Source organism: Lissotriton helveticus, chromosome 6 (genome assembly GCF_964261635.1).
Source record: "Lissotriton helveticus chromosome 6, aLisHel1.1, whole genome shotgun sequence".
Lineage (NCBI taxonomy): Eukaryota > Metazoa > Chordata > Amphibia > Caudata > Salamandridae > Lissotriton > Lissotriton helveticus.
The window spans coordinates 820467377-820481798 of record NC_136067.1 but is presented as its reverse complement, the minus strand read 5'-3'; positions in this window follow the sequence as shown (position 1 = coordinate 820481798).

Genomic DNA, 14422 nt, shown 5'->3' with positions numbered 1-14422 from the left:
GGTCCTTGGGATCACTGCCGAGCTCTAAAGAAACATTTTCGCTACCATTCCCAAAGCGGAGTGGGGGTCCCTTTTTCATTTGCAAATGGACTACCACCTGCTTGAAGTAGGTGGTAAAATGTGAATGTTTTGCGACCACATTTCGGTCGCAAAACATTCTTACATACCGCTGAACTTCAGTATTTGGATGGGATGCTCTAAACACACCCCTTCCTAATACCGAGTCGATATGTATTCTCAATTCCAAATTGCGATTCAATTACATGTTTTTGATTCTGCGAATCGGGACGTTTGCGACCGGTAAAATGTATGAAACATATGGCCCTTTGTCCCTGCTGATACATGGAAAGAAGTGACCACAGAAATTCGTGCTCTGTTCAAACTTACTGAAGGGTGGAGTGTGAAATGCTGGATTGCACCTCACTGAATTGCTAAGGATGTCAGTTAGATAACGCTCGATTAGCATTTGCTAAGTATGCCCTACTCCTTGCTACTTGTGACTTAGCCCTAGCTAACCTTGATCTTAGGTGTCATGAAATCAGCAACAGGAAGTAAACGATTTTCTAATTAGAATTTCCACTTCTAGTCCTTCCCCTAGCCTTTCAACAGGAAGCAGAAGGCAGCCAGAGAGTTGCAGTGTGAAACAGTGTCAGTTGTGTAACATGGAAGCTATAGACCACCGGGCAAATATGGAACATCTTGAGAAACCCAATTGGCAAGTGAAGCCCTAGTTGTCCTAAAAACGTGAGAAGGAGCGGGGAGAGTAGGAGAGAGAGAGAGAGAGAGAGAGAGAGAGAGAGAGAGAGAGACATTAAACCATTAGTTTTCATGTGTTTTTTTGCTTTACTCTTGCTTGGATTGAATGTGAGTCGAGCCATGGAATTTAGCGGATGTATGTATTTTTATGTAGATTCTGGCTGTCTGTAATATCAGTTGTAAATGGGTTTTATACCTGCTTAAAGCAATACTAGGATCTTGGAATTATTGAACAATTACACATATTTTAATACACTGCCCTTTTGTTATACTGAGTCGTACATTGCATATTTAGCCTCACTATTCATGCAAATGAAGCTTTGTTCTGGAGTTTGCACGGCGAAGCGAGAAGTGCAGATCCCATGCTCCACTCGATCAGAGGGTGGAGCACCGATATGTTGAAATGGCAAATTGCACTTCGAATATTTTTGATACTTGCCAGCTATTTGTGCATCTAACGTGTGAGACTCCATGAGTTTTCCAGAGCATCTGTTTTCAGTTCCCATTGGGCTTAGCTGATGGGACTTCAAAAGGTCCCTTTGTCAGGCAGATGAAACTTGAGACATAACTTTTAATTGAGTTAATGTGTGTTCCTTTATGTATCTACTTGCTAAGGCAACATTATTTTAATTGCTGGTTTATGGCTTTTTGTTGAGGAAGGGTTTGCTGTTTGAATGCATTATCTTGTCATAAAGACAAAGTGCTATTCACTCTAAAGATAACATGTTGGATTGGCATTCCATGTTTACAATATGAATAAGTATGCAAACATACACCTTCTTAAAAATGAAATAGAGGGGCGTGGCCAAGATGGCGTCGGAGTAGGACGCTTTCTCGAGCCTCTCCGACGCCGGACCTGCACAGCGGCTTACAGCGGGGTCCCAAGGAGCGCTGACCGGCGCCAAATGGTCGGTGGGGGCTGCCGATCCACGGCGGTGTGCTCCGGTGCCGTCAACTGAGGGTCTCGGCGCCTCCTGGGGCCGGCGGAGTGCTGGCCAGTTGCGGCCTGTGAGGCGGCGGCCTCGCGTACTTCAGGGCCCGCCGGGGGACTGGCCGGCTCCAACTCGGCCGAGAATCCGGGCGCGGGTGCTCCCGCGCTGCATGGGGAGAGCGGAGGCCTAGACTGGCCAGCGGAGGGCACGCAGAGGAGGAGGCTCGGCGGGAAGAGCGGCTGTGCCTGCAGGGGGCTGGAAGCTGAGAGGACGTACGGAGCCGGGCGGAGACGCGTGTGGAGGCGGCAGTCAGGATCCCGGGCCGGCCAGCTTGAGCAGCGACTGCGGGGGAGGCGCGGAGAGGCCCGGCGTCTCCGGAGGAGCGGGTCGGCCTGCTTGGCCCACGGTAGGGCAGAGTGCGAGGTGGAGTTGGCAGGGGGCCGCCTCTCCTGTAGTGGAGGCCTGATCTCGGAGTGGCAGTGGGCTAGGCCGGACGGTGAGCTGCGCCACGTGGACCGGAGAGGAGCTGTGCCCACACACGCGGAGCGCGGGCTGGACAGAGTTGGCTCGTAGACGACCTCAGTGCCCTAGGTGACATAGGGGCCTGAAAAAAGATCTGAGGGGGCCTGCCCGGCTGGGCTCAGGAGGTGGCCGAAGCGTGAGTAAGCTCGTTGATCTGCGTACTGCCTGGCAGGAGAGGCGGGGAGGTTGCAGCTAGAGAGCAAGAGGACCGGCTTGAGGGGAGCCGAGGCGATCACCCGCCCGAGTAGCGGACTCCTCTTGCGCAGACACGCGAGATGCCATTTTGGTGGGGTCTTGCATTGCTGCCCTTGGAGGACCGATCCTGCGGATCCCTGGATCTGGCTTTTGCGGGGGAGCTGATGGAGGAGTCCCGCGAGCTCTGAGACTGGGCGCCAACACCGAGGAGAGGATCTTGCCACTCGTTCCCTGCCTCCTGGATTGGAGGAGGCTCCCGGTACTTGCGGTACTGGCGGATTGGCGGACGCTCAGGGGAAGTGAGGCGACACTGCTATCCGGACGTCCTGAGACGGACGGTCGCCGTCCTTAGACTTGCCTCCCGGCTGCGGCTACCTGAAGCCTGGTGGTAGGAGTGCAGCGGCTACCCACGGCCATGTCCAACTCGCAGCGCAAGGGGGGGAAAACGGTGAAGGAGGGGACCTCCAAGTCGTCGCAGCAACCAGCGTCGCCGGGAGCCAGCGGGTCCACAAGACAATCAGACGACGAGGCACCAGCGACAAAAGCGTTCATGAAGGAGCTCTTCGCGACCATTAAGGAGGACATCTCCGAACTTCGCACACAGTTGGCGTCAGACCTCAGGGAAGTGCGGAGGGACGTGGATGGGATCGGCGACAGGGTGGCGACGCTGGAGGACCATGACCTTAGCATGGCAAATGATGTGCACCAGCTCCAACAGGACATCATACGCCTTACGGAGCAGAATCTGGATTTGCAAACACACGCAGAGGATTTGGAGAACCGCTCCAGGAGAAATAACATTTGCATCAAGGCGGTGCCATGGGACGGTGAATCGGGGGACCTGCGTGGATACGTCCTGGCATTGTTTCTCCAGATCCTAGAGGATGAAGAGATGAGTGACATCCAGATGGACAGAGTTCATAGAGTGGGGCTGCCTAGAAGGGGCGGGGGCCCACCGCCGGATATCCTCGTCTGTGTCCATGACTTTCAGGTAAAGGAAAGGATATTGAGGAAGGCTAGAACCATCACCTCGTTGCAATTTAGAGGCCACCGCCCCCAGCTTTACCAAGACCTGGCAGCGACAACCTTGCAGAAGCGCAGGGACTTTCGGCCTGTGACTGCTTTACTCCGGGAGCGCGGGGTATCCTACTCCTGGGGCCATCCCTTCCGGATTATTTTTCGGTGGGAGAACAGACTGAGGCAGATTGAATTGAATTGAATTGAAAATTCCATTTGTATAGCGCATAACCACCCGAAGGCCTCGCAGCGCTAGGGACTGAATTCTGTGTGCGGCTGCAGGGAGGGATTAATGCGCTTTTCAGATCAATTCCCTGCGGGAGGCGAAGGATCTCCTGGGCATCGAGGACGCGGAACCTTCCCGAGAGACCAATGGCTCGCCGTTCCGGAGGCGGCGACGCTCTTCCTCCTGGCACAGGGTGGGCCCATCCCCGGAGCGACGACGACCGGACCCAGCTACTAGAGAGCAGGAGAGAGGGGCCGCGGTGGCATCGGTGGCCTCTGCCACCGTGGCGGCTCCCCAGGAGAGCTCTGGAGCAGCATGACCCCGACTTCGAGGAATGGCGTCGGAGGGGCTCTTGGCCTGAGGTCCCCGGGGTATAATGGTACTTTTGGAGAAGACACCCCGGACCTTGGACCTGGGGGTCACCAGGTTGACACCCCCACCCCGATTCCAGTCCAGCGGGGGTCTCCCGGACTGTGACCTGCTGGAACTGAAGACTACGAGGTTCAGGTTCAGTGCCTTGAGTTGTATTTTGTTGTTTCTTGTTTGTGGTAGGGAGGGGGGGGTTTGTTGGGGGGGCAGGGGCATGGGGGGGGGTTGGGTGGCTGGTGGTGGCGGCTGTAGGTTGTGTGTGTGGGATGGTGCGGGTGGGGGTGGATGTGTGGTCAGCTTTTTGGACTCGTCCTTGCTTTGCATTTCACGGTGGAGGGCGGATTGGTGGGGGGGGTAGGGAACACGGGGTGGATGGAGGAGGACAAGGAGAGGGTGGAGGGATGGAGGGGGGTGTCTTACTCCTCACTGACAGTGTGTAACATGGCACAGGGGCGCTTCTTGATTTACTATGACTATTAGTATAGGCACCTGGAACGTGAAGGGACTTAACTCCCCGCAGAAGCGGCAGAAGGTGTGGAAGTACCTGACGGACCACCACCTGGATGTGGTTGGGCTACAAGAAACTCATTTGGCAAGGAAGGATGAGCTCCGGCTCCGCCATCGGCAGTTCCCACTTATATACAGAGCGTCTGCATCCACTAAACACAGGGGGGTTGCCTTAATGTTTCGAGCGTCCCTCCACTTCCAACCGGAGGGGGTGTGCGGGGATAAGGAGGGAAGGTGGCTGATGGTGAAGGGGTTGCTGTATGGACGTAGGTGTACTTTCGTGGTGATGTATGGGCCTAATGCCTCGCAGAATGGTTTTGTGCAAAATTTGTTGGATAGAGTGGGGGAGTTTGTGGAGGGCCAGTTGTTCCTACTGGGGGACTTCAATATGGTGTGGGATAAGGTCCTGGATAGCTCATGCTCACAGAGGTCAGGGGCGGGAGTATTTACTGCTGAAACCCAGAGGCGGGTGGAGGATCTAGGGCTGGTCGACAGTTGGCGTTTCCTTTACCCCCAATCCAGGGACTACACCTATTTTTCCCATGTACATTTGTCCTATTCCCGAATTGATCATATCTTCATGAGTCAAGCATTGAGGGGGGATGTCCAGATGTCCGGTATCTTTCCACTCTCAGTATCGGACCACAGCTTAGTGGTGCTCGGGTTGCACTGGTCGATGGGGGGAGACGGATGGAGGAAATGGTACTTCCCCGAGGCATTGACTCGGGATAATGATGCATGTAAGGAGCTGCGAAGGGCCATTCGGGATTTTCTGGAACTAAACCCGCCTTCGGATACCTCGGTGTACAATACTTGGGATGCATGCAAGGCCTCTCTGCGTGGCACCTGCTTTGGTCTCAATGCTAAGCTAAATAAGCAGAGGAGGAAGGAGCGTGAGGCTCTTGAAGCCGAATTAGCGACACTGGAACAGGCGCATAAAGCCAATCCGTCTCGGGTGACCCTACGACCGTTAACTGCGGTGCGGGGGAAACTCCGGGCTCACTATAATAACAGGGCGGAAATTACACTATTACGGCTGCGACGGACTTCCTACTCGATGGGGAACAAGGTGGGGAGGCACCTGGCGAGACAGCTTCGGGATAAACGGGAGCGGGAATATATTGGGGGAATCAAAGATGAGACGGGGAGGGACCACCACAGGGATGGGGACAAAGCTGCTATCTTTAGCCGCTTTTATGCGGCCCTATATAGGGGAGAGGATCTGGATCGGACGGCGCAGTCTGCCTTCCTGGCTGGCCTCCCTATACCCCAAGTCTCCAGGGAGTGGAATGAGCTCCTATCGGCACCTATTATGAGGGAAGAAGTGCTTGACGCTATAAAGGCTCTTAAGCTGCACAAGGCGCCTGGGCCGGACGGGTACACGGCCTCGTTTTATAAGACGTTCGCGGGAGAACTATGCGACTTTTTAGTCACCCTCTTCAACTCCATGGCTTCGGAAGGTCGCACCTCGGGCTCGATGGCGGAGGCTTTGGTCACCATTCTCCCCAAGCCTGGGAAAGACCCCACCCACTGCGCCTCCTACCGCCCGATAGCGCTCCTCAACTTGGACGCCAAACTGTACTCCGGGATTTTAGCAAAGCGGCTACAAGATCTGATGCCGGCTATTATCCACCCTGACCAGTCTGGATTTATCAAAGGTCGACAAACGCATGACAATCTGCGGCGAGTGGCGCATTTGATCGAAAAGGCCGACCGATTTCGCTTACCTGCAGTGTTGGTGGGACTAGACGCGGAGAAGGCGTTTGACCGGGTTGACTGGGGATTTTTGAATTTGACACTGGAAGCCTTTGGATTCTCTCCCCACTTTATAAGAATGATTCGGGCTAATTATGACCGGCCTGCGTCCAGGGTGTTGGTTAACGGGCACCGGTCTGCCTGCTTCTCCCATACCCGCGGTACGCGGCAGGGGTGCCCGCTTTCCCCGCTGCTCTTCGCGCTCAGTATAGAGCCGCTGGCGCTTGCCATACGGGAAAGGGAACAGATTGCAGGCATTCCCTTCACTGGCGAACAACATAAGATCTCCCTGTTCGCAGATGACGTCCTCTTATCATTAGGAGACCCGGCTCGCTCACTGCCCCATGTACATGAGGTTCTTTCTGAGTTTGAGAGGGTGGCGGGTTTTAAAGTCAACATGGACAAATCCTACATCTTGAATTTAACATTGCCCTCTGATGTGGTGGAACAGGTGCGGACACTTACACCTCTTTCGTGGTCCTCCACTTCCTTGCTTTATTTGAGTATTAAATTAACCCCTTCCTTAAGTGGGTTGTTTGCAGCTAATTTCCCCCCAGCTTTGGCGGCGATCAGGGGGGAGCTAGAGAAATGGAAGCCAAAGTTCATTTCTTGGCTGGGTCGCATTCATGCGATCAAGATGGTGCTGCTGCCCAAATTCTTGTACCTTTTCCAGGCCCTCCCCATACCTGTGGCCTTGGACTTCTTCCGGCGCTTGAAGACCCTGGTGCTGAAATTTGTGTGGCAGGGGGGACGGGCTCGGCTTCCGTTTGCAGTACTACGTCGGCCGCGGGGGGAGGGGGGAGTGGGGTTCCCTGACATGCATTTATATTACAAGGCAGCGCAACTGAGAGTGCTGGTGGAATGGTCACAACCCATGTCGGAGAAGCATTGGTTACATATGGAGCGTAGTGTGGCTGGGAGGTCCATCTGGGATTTAGCCTGGAAGCCCAAGGCAGACCGACCCGTGAATGCCTATATATGCACTCCTACTGGTACGGTCCTGAAGGTGTGGGACACGGTGACAGGGGATGACCGTTGGACCACCTTTCCGTCACCGTTCACCCCTATACACAGGAATCCGTCCTTTCCGCCGGAGGAACGCGATGGTCCGTTTACGCAGTGGAGTGAGGGTGGCTGCAGGGCGCTTACTCACCTGTTCCATGGGGCTGACCCACTTACCTTCCACAATTGCATGAGGGACTACGGGGTCCAGCCCACCGAACGGTTCCATCATACTCAACTCCTACACTGGGCTACTTCACCCGGAGTGAGGGATGCGGCCACGCGCCCATTGACGGCCTTCGAGGGGTTCATCGTCCGCACTTCCTGTATGAAGGGGACAATTTCCTTCATATACAGACTGCTCCTGGACTCAGTGATATTCCCAAAGCCCCGCTATAAGGAGCACTGGGAGAATTGTCTTGGGAGGGACGTTTCGGAAGTCGAATGGAAGGGGTTGTGGAGAGATATCAAGGCCCACAACCATTCGATTGGCCTCAGGGAAGCTCATTTGAAACTTATGTACGACTGGTACCTTTACCCATCCAAGCTGCACCGCATTTTCCCGTCGACCTCTGACAGGTGCTGGAGGGGGTGCGGCCTACTGGGTGATTTCCGCCACATATGGTGGGATTGCCCGACCATTACGCCTTTCTGGTCAGAGATACTGGCGCATATTAAAGAGGCGATTGGATATCCGATCCCGGAGACCATGGATTATGTCCTACTGGGGCTTCGAGATCCGATGCTGACGCACCAGACTAGAGCTGACAAACGGATTATATGGCTGTGCTTGGGTGCGGCTAAATTGACACTGGCGGCGGCGTGGAAGAAGCCTACGGCGCCGGCGACCTCACTGTGGCATGCGCGGCTGTGGCGGCTGCTGAGTTTGGAGAGGGTATCCGATATCTTTCTGGGTAATTTTAAGAATTTCATGTTTACATGGGGCCCCTTGGTCAGGTTTCTATCCCGGGGTCTTCCGTCAGCAGTTTGCCCATCGGCTTTGCTAGCGCTACACCTGTTCCAGATTTGAATGCGGAGAAGTGTGCTTCCCAGTGTGAATGAGTGTTGAGCTGCCACCACGGGTGGAGGGTGGGGGGGAGGTGGGGGTTGGTTTGGGGATAGTTGAATTTATTTGTTTCTGCGACATTCAGCAGTTAGTATTGGACTATGGAGGACTCCGGCGCTGAGATGTGCCTCGATGGAGGCTTGACTTCGCGCTTTCCGCACCTGAAGGAGAACTGATTTAAACCGCTGTTGCGAGTGGACACTGACTTGGCAGTCTTTGAGCGGATTATCCTTCATGCATTCCCGAGCCTCGATGGGTGGCAGTCCACGGAGTCCCCCTAGGGGTCTTTGAGCATCGTCGCTATGTTTGATTGAGTTTCTCTGTTTTTTTTGTTGTTCGCTACTCAATAAAATAACTTTGAAAAAAAAAAAATGAAATAGAATACTAGCCCTTTGCCAAAAAGGTAAGTAGTATTTTTCTGTGTATCTATACTACTATTATAAAGCAAGAACTTTGAACCTTTAAGGCGGGTAAACTCGGGAACCACAGCGCCAATCCACACACCCGATGCATCATTGTAATCGTCAGGGTGTGCAGATGGACATAGGCTATATAAACTATAAAAATATGCGTTATTTAAAAAATGTACCTTAAAAAAAAAGTAGTCCCTTCGAAGTAGCGCCGGCCGCGACCTGTGTGCTGACGTCAGGAGCGCGGGGAGGAGCAGCGTCCAGGAGCGGCGGACATGGCGCGGGGGAGGAGCGGTGACGATCGGCGGACAGGCGGTGAGGACCGGCGGACAGGCGGGAGGAGCAGCAAGGAGCGGCGGAGCAGTGAACTGAGGAGCGCGGGGGAGGAGCGGCGGCTGAGGTAAGGCTCCGGGGGACCCGGGGGACCCACCGACAATGTCGGGGCAGGCGGGGGTCGGGGCAGGCGGGGAACGGGGCGGGCGGGGGCCCGAGCTGCTGGACAATGTCGGGGCGGGCGGGGGTCGGGGCGGGCGGGGTCCCGGGCTGCTGGACAATGTCGGGGCGGGCGGGGGTCGGGGAAGCCTGATTGCTCCCGGACAAGGTCGGGACGGGCTGCTAGTGTCATATAAACCACTAACAAAGCACACTTTCTCTTCTGGTTCGATTTCATAACACTTTTCTTATAGGATCCAGTTTATCACCGCTAATGCAGTCTGTCCCTTCATCCTGTTTGCATATGTTTGTAGCCCTGGATGTTGCTGAGAAAAATAGAAAATAGTGAAATTAAAGGCTTATAAACATAAAGTACAGCCAATACTTAATTTGTGTCGGTGGTTTGAGTGGCTCCTATTTTTGGGGACCAGACTTTGACCAAGAGCAGAAGAGTGAAAGGCAGAAAAGGAAAATAGAAGGAGCAAGAGAAAGAAAGCAAAACAGCGACAAAGGAAAAAAGCATTGAAGAAAAACAATATACAAGGGGGAGGGAAAGAGAATGAAAGTGTATGGTGATAGAAAAAAGAGGTGTGATGGGGAACCAAGACTTGGCAGCCTTGGAATTCAGCAACCCTGGCAATCATCCTTGCAGGCAGCAGGCTCCTAAGTAAAACATTGTATCCAGTTACAAATATTTTCGGTTTACAAATTAAGTAATAGATAGGACAAGAGATCTAAACATTAGTTCTGGCACCAGTACCTCCACACAGCTCCTTCTTCATGGTCTTTCATTCTCATCGCTATACAAGGGCTTGGTCACAGATAGCTTTGGAACTTTAGAATCCGGTGCCATTATGTCTTTCCAGGATTGGCACAATTACCATTGTGGCTGGCAGACGGGGCAGGACCGGGATAAGAGAGACTGTAGCTAGGAATTTCTTGCAAGAGTGGCCCCTTGCTCATTTTGATTTCTTTAGGGAATCCATGCCTGGTAAGCATCATTTCTGGGTTACCAATGTCGATTGTACCACCTTAGAATACTGGTTGAGTCCATCCAAGACAGATAGCTGCGTTTCATCAGTGTTATTTCAGGAGCTTGAACTGTGTTCTTTCCCATGTTCCTCCGCTATGATATATGCTGCAGTGTCCCCTTGGCCAAGCAACATGCTTCTTCCACTGTGGCATCAAGCCCCCTGGAACCAGACTCATTTTTGCCATAGTTTTCACCTTTTATTGGTGACTCTGTTGGGCAAAGAGCATTGTCTTCTGTTTTAGTGACCACAGTAGTACAACCTTTGTAAAGCAGCCCCTCAGTCGCCACCATCAACTCCTTCCAGACTTTTCTTTCTGCCTGCATGTCACTTATGGTCACATGTTATTTTTGTTTGAAGGAACGTCAATTACCATTTGTGGTATTCATTGTTGGCAGGATTGGGAATCATGTTGCCTACTTCCGGACATGGCACCTCAATGACCAGTTTCAAATGCTCTGTAATTTCTTTTCTGCTATGGATCCTTCTTCTCTAGTAGTTGACTTGGGATGTTTGGGCAGACAGGCAGAGGGCTATTTGATCCTGGAGAGTTCTCAATGACAAATGAATCCTCCTGTATCTTGAGGGTCCACTTCTCCTTTCAGGGTAAAATCAAAATTTTCTAGTTTCTCACATCTCTTACCAAACGAGACAGTCAAGGACACTTTTGAAGTTATCCTTGGGAGTACAGAAACACACAGAACACATGCGTTACGAAAGGTTGCTTGAGCTTGCTATGGTCGACCACCATTTCTTGATTGTCTTGTGATTGAGTAGGGACTTGCTTTGGTGAACGACTGTTTTCCCATGCCCTAGAAATTGTGTTTTGAAAAAAGAATGAATTATGAATTATGAAAATCTTACCTTTGCTTATCATCAAGCCTTCACCCTCTGTGAGCTGTGCACTACCCCTTTCCTGTGCACCACGTCACCACACTTGCCTGATGCTGTGACCAGACCTCATGGTCGCTGCAGGAAGGAACACAGCATCAGACTCTGCCTGCGTGCTGAGCCCTGGAGAGTAGTAAATGATGGTGTCACGTGCAGCAGTTCATCATATTTAGGTCGAGCCTGCGTGAGCATGTGCTAGCACATGCTCTCGCTTGCAAGACTATTGTTTTCAATAAAGGACTTCGATCCCGCCCACTCCCTACCACAGGTTGACTCCAGTGTCACTCTTCTTTGCGGCCTCCTAATTGGTTAGCACAGCTGATACGTCACTTCCGTTCCTATCTTCGGAGCACAGACCAAGCACATATTAATTCCACTCGATTAGCACCCATCCACTGCGATGCATGTACTATTTCTTCCACCCTCATCCTTGCCCTGTCCCCTTTGCCAATGTGAAAGAGATAGAGAAATCATAAGTAATGTAATAAATGTATTAATGGCACATAGGCCAAACAGATTTCATCATAATGGACTCTGGCATGCAGTGTACACCGCGCATACGTAAATACATCGACAGCTTCTCGAGTATTTCACCAGTCACCCAAACGCATGCACGGCGAATTGTATTTCAACTACTGTATATCAGATTTAGAGCCTCTCCTGGAAGTCTTAATTTTTCCCAGTGTTTTCATGTGCTACAACCTCCAGTTCTTGCATTCCATTCCTGATGTCTTCCATCGTGCAGAAGTGCGTCATGATAAAGCTGAAAACTCCATTTAAAATAAGTGGGGCAGAATTCCCAGTACTACAGTCAGCAGTTCTGGCCGTCAAGCAGCTACATACTCTCCCCTCATTTCAGGCTGAGGCACATCACGGAGCAGTCAGCTATGTTCTCAGATCTGTGGGAAAGTAACACGCACTATGAATTGAATAAAAATGAAAAAGTACAGAAGAAAATGCTTATTTTAGAAAAAGGAAGTAGGGGTTGATATTTCTATGTGGCACATGATTCGCTTTGTGTCACGAGTCAGACCTGTCTTTGCCATCATTATCATGGTGTCTTCTGGGAATCGTAGTTCACAGTTTACCATTGCATGCATAGCATTAAAATGTCTTGTTGACTGAAAAGTCAAGATTGGCTGAGCATATTAAACGTCATGACCGAATAATTGAGCGACCAGCAGCTTATGTAATCAGATGACTTCTATCACAAGGACACCTTATTTCTAGTTTGTGGTTACAGTGTAATAAATTGTGCATTCTGTGAGCTGCAGTCGATTCATTTCAGTATAACCAATTGCAGTAACAAACTGACACTGGAAGATTGAGTGATTTTTTTTGTAATGGTTGCCGTTTCTAAATAGTGCAAGTTTGAGCCGAAGGTATTGGAGCACTTTACACGAGCACCAGTTACATTACTCAATGACACATTCATTTTCTGTAGGCACTGGGTGATTAAGGGGCTGATTATGATGGTGGACGGACTTCAGTCTGTCTGCCATCGTATCTGGGATTGGGACCGCCCGCCTACGAGGCGGCGGTCCCATAAGTGTAATTACAATGCGACCACCACTACAGCGGTTGCAATACCTATATTTTACATACAGTGGGTCCTGCAGACTGAAGCACCCGCTGCAATATAAAAACGGGACATGTAACATATCCCTTCACTACATAGCAGGCACCATGCAGTGCCTGCCACATGGTGCAGGGAGATAGTGCCCATATAGGGGGTGCAGAGGGGGGCCCGCTATGGGCCCCCAAAGTCCCTTTCCGCCTGCCTTTTGATTGCGGGATACCTACCATGAAAAAGGCAGGCGGAAAGGGCCATCATATTCCTAATGGTGGTGCTGGTAGGTACTGCCACCATTGTAGGGATATGATTCCTCTCCGATGGTCCAATGGGCTCCTTGAGACTGAGGGATCTGTAGCGGTCAGTCTTTCTGACCGCCAAAGACATGCCCGCCATTGTAATTAACCCTGGGCGTAGTTTGCGAAGTAGCGCTACACGTAGCTACAAGAAGTGCACTTCGCACTGCGTGAGCTACAGTTAGCACTACGCGACCTGCATAGTACCCTGTTCGCCCTGTGCAAGATGCCGTTTTCAATGGTTGCACAGTGCGGACAAGCATCCAGCACTGTGCATTTATTGAAAACTGCATCTTGCACAGTGCGAGCTGTAGTTTTCTGCCGCTCAAGTATATTTTTACTCGAGCGGCAGCTTTCTCAACGTGGACTGGTAGTTTCTCATCACGAGTGGTCACGAGCATATGCGACCACTCGCAATGAGAAACCTAACCTCCCCGCGTTGAGAATCTCGCTGGGCGGTTTATTTTCCACGCTCGCGATCGGCAACTTGATGTTGCTGATGGCGAGCAAGGAAAAAGTCTCGCCGGGATGTCATTTTGCTTGCTCGCGGTCACCAACTTGACGTTGAGGACTGCGAGCAAGCAAAAAATGACCGCTGCACTACGCTACGCGTGTTTGCACTGTGCTACATGCAATTCGTGTAGTGCGAAGTAGCGGAAACGTCGCAAAATACGCAAGAATAGGGTAGTGCTTTGCTCAGGGTTAATTGTAATGTGGCAGGCTTCAAACCAGCCACTCTAAGTGCATCTTTTGTACCAGTTCTGTTATCTGCTTACTTCATTCTCCTCCCACATCTGTCCGTATGGACTTGGACTTGCAACCCACGCGAGGGCTGTACTCACAGTAGTCAATGTAAGAAAAGGTATGTTGTACTGGGTTCATTTCCACGCAAAGGCAGAAAATAAGGCAGGAGTCTGTTTTTTTATAACATATTCAGCATTTCTTTGTATTGCTTTTTTATTGTTTGCGAGAGTATACAGCATAGCATATTTGTTTGGTAAAATGTCTCTAAGTTCGATGAAAAATGTGTAAAATTACATTTTCAGGATGAAATGTGAGCTGCTGGTATCATAAATGACTGTGCACCTTACACTGAAAAAAATCTGGTAAAACTACGTAGGGGACTGGTTTGTACAGAAAATTCCTCATGAACTAGTCTCATGCTGGTATCCCATAAGTCTTTTTTTACGCACAGTGCATACTTGCTTAAAAAAATCATGTGAACTTGCATAATGCAAAATTTGGAGAAATTCACAAATCTTGCATAATGCAAAATTCAGGCATTTGGAGAATTTCACTCCTGCAATTAACATTTCTCCCATGTCTGAATATTTGCACATGTTAGTGTTCTCATTGTCATTGAAATGATTTACAAACTTTGCTACACTAAAGTAGTGAATCATAAAGATGTATAGATGTAATACCCTTGTATTCTTTGACCC